This window comes from Hemiscyllium ocellatum, assembly GCF_020745735.1.
Source record: "Hemiscyllium ocellatum isolate sHemOce1 chromosome 15 unlocalized genomic scaffold, sHemOce1.pat.X.cur. SUPER_15_unloc_14, whole genome shotgun sequence".
Lineage (NCBI taxonomy): Eukaryota > Metazoa > Chordata > Chondrichthyes > Orectolobiformes > Hemiscylliidae > Hemiscyllium > Hemiscyllium ocellatum.
This window is the reverse complement of record NW_026867450.1, coordinates 471,955-478,601: the sequence shown is the minus strand read 5'-3', so window position 1 is coordinate 478,601 and position 6,647 is coordinate 471,955.

Genomic DNA, 6,647 nt, shown 5'->3' with positions numbered 1-6,647 from the left:
CAAACCTGGGTGACGGGCACCACAGGGCGGCAGAGCCATCGCACTTGCCGGGTGGCAGAGGAAGGACCGGACTATGTACCATAGCGGCCAACCACTCCCAGAGCCGGTCGTGCGGGGCTCGAGGTCTGCTCTCAACGTCACATGCTTCTGTGAGTGCTCAGGCAAGGGTCAGACCACATCCTTCCTGGCAGCACCCAAAGCAACCAGGCCGCTCGTGTCTCTCGCCTTCATTTTTCGACACAAGCGCCTGAGGAGGGACGCCACCCCTCCCCTTGCGTCAAGAGACCTCCCCACCGGCCTCTGACTGATTCTTAGAACGGACGGAAAGAGTCGGGCAAGCCTGTCAAAGATTTGAGCGTATGTCAAAAGCTTTAGACTTCCGCGAACTCTCTGGCTTGCACTGAGACCCGAGGTCGATGTGCTCAGCACCACGGGGCCCCTTTCGCCTGCAGGTCCCGAGCCGCCAACATGTTCTTAGTATCGTGTTCCCCAAACCTGGGTGACGGGCACCACAGGGCGACAGAGCCATCGCACTTGCCGGGTGGCAGAGGAAGGACCGGACTATGTACAATAGCGGCCAACGACTCCCAGAGCCGGTTGTGCGGGGCTCGAGGTCTGCTCTCAACATCACATGCTTTTGGATGTGCTCAGGCAAGGGTCAGACCACATCCTTCCTGGCAGCACCCAAAGCAACCAGGCCGCTCGCGTCTCTCGCCTTCATTTTTCGACACAAGCGCCTGAGGAGGGACGCCACCCCTCCCCTTTGCGTCAAGAGACCTCCCCACCGGCCTCTGACTGATTCTTAGAACGGACGGAAAGAGTCGGGCAAGCCTGTCAAAGCTTTGAGCGAATGTCAAAAGCTTTAGACTTCCGCGAACTCTCCGGCTTGCACTGAGACGCGAGGTCGATGTGCTAAGCACCACGGGGCCCCTTTCGCCTGCAGGTCCCGAGCCGCCAACATGTTCTTAGTATCGTGTTCTCCAATCCTGGGTGACGGGCACCGCAGGGAGGCAGAGCCATCGCACTTGCCGGGTGGCAGAGGAAGGACCGGACTATGTACAATAGCGGCCAACGACTCCCAGAGCCGGTTGTGCGGCGTCTGCTCTCAGCCTAAGAGGCTTCTGGGAGTGCTCAGGCAAGGGTCAGCCTGCACCCTTGCTGGCAGCACCCAGGGGAACCAGGACGCTTGCATCTCTCGCCTTCATTTTCGACACAAGCGCCTGAGGAGGGACGCCACCCCTCCCCTTGCGTCAAGAGACCTCCCCACCAGCCTCTGACTGATTCTTAGAACGGACGGAAAGAGTCGGGCAAGCCTGTCAAAGCTTTGAGCGAATGTCAAAAGCTTTAGACTTCCGCGAACTCTCCGGCTTGCACTGAGACGCGAGGTCGATGTGCTAAGCACCACGGGGCCCCTTTCGCCTGCAGGTCCCGAGCCGCCAACATGTTCTTAGTATCGTGTTCTCCAAACCTGGGTGACGGGCACCGCAGGGAGGCAGAGCCATCGCACTTGCCGGGTGGCAGAGGAAGGACCGGACTATGTACAATAGCGGCCAACGACTCCCAGAGCCGGTAGTGCGGCGTCTGCTCTCAGCCTAAGAGGCTTCTGGGAGTGCTCAGGCAAGGGTCAGCCTGCACCCTTGCTGGCAGCACCCAGGGGAACCAGGACGCTTGCATCTCTCGCCTTCATTTTCGACACAAACGCCTGAGGAGGGAAGCCAACCCTCCGTGTGTCAAGAGACCGTCCCCGCCCCGGCCTCCGACTGATTCTTAGAACGGACGGAAAGAGTCAGGCAAGCCTGTTAAGACTTCCGCGAACTCTCCGGCTTGCACTGAGACGCGAGGTCGATGTGCTCAGCACCACGGGGCCCCTTTCGCCTGCAGGTCCCGAGCCGCCAACATGTTCTAAGTATCGTGTTCTCCAAACCTGGGTGACGGGCACCGCAGGGAGGCAGAGCCATCGCACTTGCCGGGTGGCAGAGGAAGGACCGGACTATGTACAATAGCGGCCAACGACTCCCAGAGCCGGTAGTGCGGCGCCTGCTCTCCGCCTAAGAGGCTTTTGGGAGTGCTCAGGCAAGGGTCAGCCTGCACCCTTGCTGGCAGCACCCAGGGGAACCAGGACGCTTGCATCTCTCGCCTTCATTTTCGACACAAACGCCTGAGGAGGGAAGCCAACCCTCCGTGTGTCAAGAGACCGTCCCCGCCCCGGCCTCCGACTGATTCTTAGAACGGACGGAAAGAGTCAGGCAAGCCTGTTAAGACTTCCGCGAACTCTCCGGCTTGCACTGAGACGCGAGGTCGATGTGCTCAGCACCACGGGGCCCCCTTCGCCTGCAGGTCCCGAGCCGCCAACATGTTCTAAGTATCGTGTTCCCCAAACCTGGGTGACGAGCACCGCAGGGAGGCAGAGCCATCGCACTTGCCGGGTGGCAGAGGAAGGACCGGACTATGTACAATAGCGGCCAACGACTCCCAGAGCCGGTAGTGCGGCGCCTGCTCTCAGCTTAAGAGGCTTTTGGGAGTGCTCAGGCAAGGGTCAGCCTGCACCCTTGCTGGCAGCACCCAGGGGAACCAGGACGCTTGCATCTCTCGCCTTCATTTTCGACACAAACACCTGAGGAGGGAAGCCAACCCTCCGTGTGTCAAGAGACCGTCCCCGCCCCGGCCTCCGACTGATTCTTAGAACGGACGGAAAGAGTCAGGCAAGCCTGTCAAAGAATTGAGCAGATGTCAAAATCTTTTAAGACTTCCGCGAACTCTCCGGCTTGCACTGAGACCCGAGGTCGATGTGCTCAGCACCACGGGGCCCCTTTCGCCTGCAGGTCCCGAGCCGCCAACATGTTCTAAGTATCGTGTTCCCCAAACCTGGGTGACGAGCACCGCAGGGCGGCAGAGCCATCGCACTTGCCGGGTGGCAGAGGAAGGACCGGACTATGTACAATAGCGGCCAACCACTCCCAGAGCCGGTAGTGCGGCGTGCGAGGTCTGCTCTCAGCGGAAGAGGGTTTTGGGAATGCTCAGGCAAGGGCCAGCCTGCACCCTTCCTGGCCGCTCCCACGGGAACCAGGCTACTTGCAATCCTTTCCCCCAATAGCAAGTGCCTTTTGGAGGGACGGCCGGAGTCAACGTGGGGTTTGCCCGCCCTCCAAAGTGTCAAGAGACCGCCGCACAGGCCTCTGACTGATTCTTAGAACAGGCAGCAAGAGTTGGGTAAGTCTGTCGAAAATTTGACAAAGTGTCAAAAATTAGACTTCCGAGAGCTCTTGGGCATGCACACAGGCCTGTCATTCAAGTGCTCTGCCCGCGGAACCGTTTTTCGGATGCCTTTCAAAGTGGTCCCGCGCCGCCATTTTGTTCTAAAAATCGTGTTCCCAGAAATCTCCGGGTACCCCGCCAACCTCACTGTGTCACAATGTCAAGTGGCACTGAATGGGTCTGAATTTCAAATTCGACTGCTTCGCTCTGGAACTCGAACCCGGCAAAACCGTTTGGATTTTTCCCGGTCCAGACTTCCGCGGCAGACAAAGTTAAAGTTTTCGGGCTGCAGACTCAAAACGACATCTGGCCAACCGCCGGGCTCAATTCGCCCAGTTCCTCCGGCACTTCGGAACTCATGTTCGGCATGAGTTTTTGAATCTTTCCCGATGCTTCGGCATTTTCCTCCGCTGACACTTAGAATATTTTTCACACTTGGCCGAAAATTTTTCTAAGTTTTTCTGGTTACTGATTTCTTCTTTTCGGGCATTTTTCTAAGTTTTCTTGGTTACTCATTTCTCATTTTCAAACATTTTTCTAAGTTTTTCTGGTTACTGATTTCTTCTTTTTGGGCATTTTTCTAAGTTTTCTTGGTTACTCATTTCTCATTTTCAAACATTTTTCTAAGTTTTTCTGGTTACTCATTTCTCATTTTCAAACATTTTTCTAAGTTTTTCTGGTTACTGATTTCTTCTTTTTGGGCATTTTTCTAAGTTTTCTTGGTTACTCATTTCTCATTTTCAAACATTTTTCTAAGTTTTTCTGGTTACTGATTTCTTCTTTTTGGGCATTTTTCTAAGTTTTCTTGGTTACTCATTTCTCATTTTCAAACATTTTTCTAAGTTTTCTTGGTTACTCATTTCTCATTTTCAAACATTTTTCTAAGTTTTTCTGGTTACTGATTTCTTCTTTTTGGGCATTTTTCTAAGTTTTCTTGGTTACTCATTTCTCATTTTCAAACATTTTTCTAAGTTTTTCTGGTTACTCATTTCTCATTTTCAAACATTTTTCTAAGTTTTTCTGGTTACTGATTTCTTCTTTTTGGGCATTTTTCTAAGTTTTCTTGGTTACTCATTTCTCATTTTCAAACATTTTTCTAAGTTTTTCTGGTTACTCATTTCTCATTTTCAAACATTTTTCTAAGTTTTTCTGGTTACTCATTTCTGCTTTTCCAACGTTTTACTAAGTTTTGCTGGTTACTGAGTTCACACTTTTAAACATTTTCGGGCATTTTTCTACGTTTTTCATGTTACTCATTTAGCACTTTCAGGCACTTTCCTATGCTTTCCTGCTTACTGATTTCACACTTTTAAGCATCTTCGGGCATGTTCCCTAAGTTTTGCAGTTCATTCGTTTGGGACAGTCAGGCAGCTTTCCTAAGCTTTCCTGGTAACCGAATTCACATTGTTGAGAACTTTGGAACCCTTCCCTAAGCTGTGCTGGTTACTCACTTTACCTCTTCAGACACTTGCCCCCGTTGTGACAGAGACCACTTCCCGACTCGGGAAATGCACCAAATTCGGCCTGAACTCAGAGGGCAGTCCCCCCTCGAAGGCGTGGAAGTCGGCAGAATCGCCGGGTCAAATCCGGCTGAGCTACCCGGCTTGGAAGCCTCAAAGTCGGTATGAGCTGTCAGGTTCACTCCCATCCCCGTTTGGACCACTTCCCGACTCGGGAAATTCACCAAATTCGGCCTGAACTCAGAGGACAGTCCCCCCTCGAAGGCGTGACAGTCGGCAGAACCGCCGGATCAAATCCGGCTGAGCTACCCGGCCCCGAAGCCTCAAAGTCGGTAAGAGCTGTCAGGTTCACTCCCATCCCCGTTTGGACCACTTCCCGACTCGGGAAATTCACCAAATTCGGCCTGAACTTATACAACAGTCCCCCCTCGAAGGCGTGACAGTCGGCAGAACCGCCGGATCAAATCCGGTTGAGCTACCCGGCTTGGAAGCCCCAAAGTCGGTAAGAGCTGTCAGGTTCACTCCCATCCCCGTTTGGACCACTTCCCGACTCGGGAAATTCACCAAATTCGGCCTGAACTTATACAACAGTCCCCCCTCGAAGGCGTGACAGTCGCTAGAACCGCCGGATCAAATCCGGTTGAGCTACCCGGCTTGGAAGCCCCAAAGTCGGTAAGAGCTGTCAGGTTCACTCCCATCCCCGTTTGGACCACTTCCCGACTTAGGAAATTCACCAAATTCGGCCTGAACTTAGAGGAGAGTCCCCGCTCGAAGGCGTGGAAGTCGGCAGAATCGCCGGGTCAAATCCGACTGAGCTACCCGGCCCCGAAGCCTCAATGTCGGTAAGAGCTGTCAGGTTCACTCCCATCCCCGTTTGGACCACTTCCCGACTCGGGAAATTCACCAAATTCGGCCTGAACTTAGACAACAGTCCCCCCTCGAAGCCGTGGCAGTCGCTAGAACCGCCGGATCAAATCCGGTTGAGCTACCCGGCTTGGAAGCCCCAAAGTCGGTATGAGCTGTCAGGTTCACTCCCATCCCCGTTTGGACCACTTCCCGACTTAGGAAAATCACCAAATTCGGCCTGAACTCAGAGGGCAGGCCCCCCTCGAAGGCCAGGCATTCGGCAGAACCGCCGGGTCAAATCCGACTGTGCTACCCGGCCCCAAAGCCTCAAAGTTGGTATGAGCAGTTAGGTTCACTCCCATCCCCGTTTGGACCACTTCCCGACTTAGGAAATTCACCAAATTCGGCCTGAACTTAGAGGAGAGTCCCCGCTCGAAGGCGTGGAAGTCGGCAGAATCGCCGGGTCAAATCCGACTGAGCTACCCGGCCCCGAAGCCTCAATGTCGGTAAGAGCTGTCAGGTTCACTCCCATCCCCGTTTGGACCACTTCCCGACTCGGGAAATTCACCAAATTCGGCCTGAACTTAGACAACAGTCCCCCCTCGAAGCCGTGGCAGTCGCTAGAACCGCCGGATCAAATCCGGTTGAGCTACCCGGCTTGGAAGCCCCAAAGTCGGTATGAGCTGTCAGGTTCACTCCCATCCCCGTTTGGACCACTTCCCGACTTAGGAAATTCACCAAATTCGGCCTGAACTTAGAGGAGAGTCCCCGCTCGAAGGCGTGGAAGTCGGCAGAATCGCCGGGTCAAATCCGACTGAGCTACCCGGCCCCGAAGCCTCAATGTCGGTAAGAGCTGTCAGGTTCACTCCCATCCCCGTTTGGACCACTTCCCGACTCGGGAAATTCACCAAATTCGGCCTGAACTTAGACAACAGTCCCCCCTCGAAGCCGTGGCAGTCGCTAGAACCGCCGGATCAAATCCGGTTGAGCTACCCGGCTTGGAAGCCCCAAAGTCGGTATGAGCTGTCAGGTTCACTCCCATCCCCGTTTGGACCACTTCCCGACTTAGGAAAATCACCAAATTCG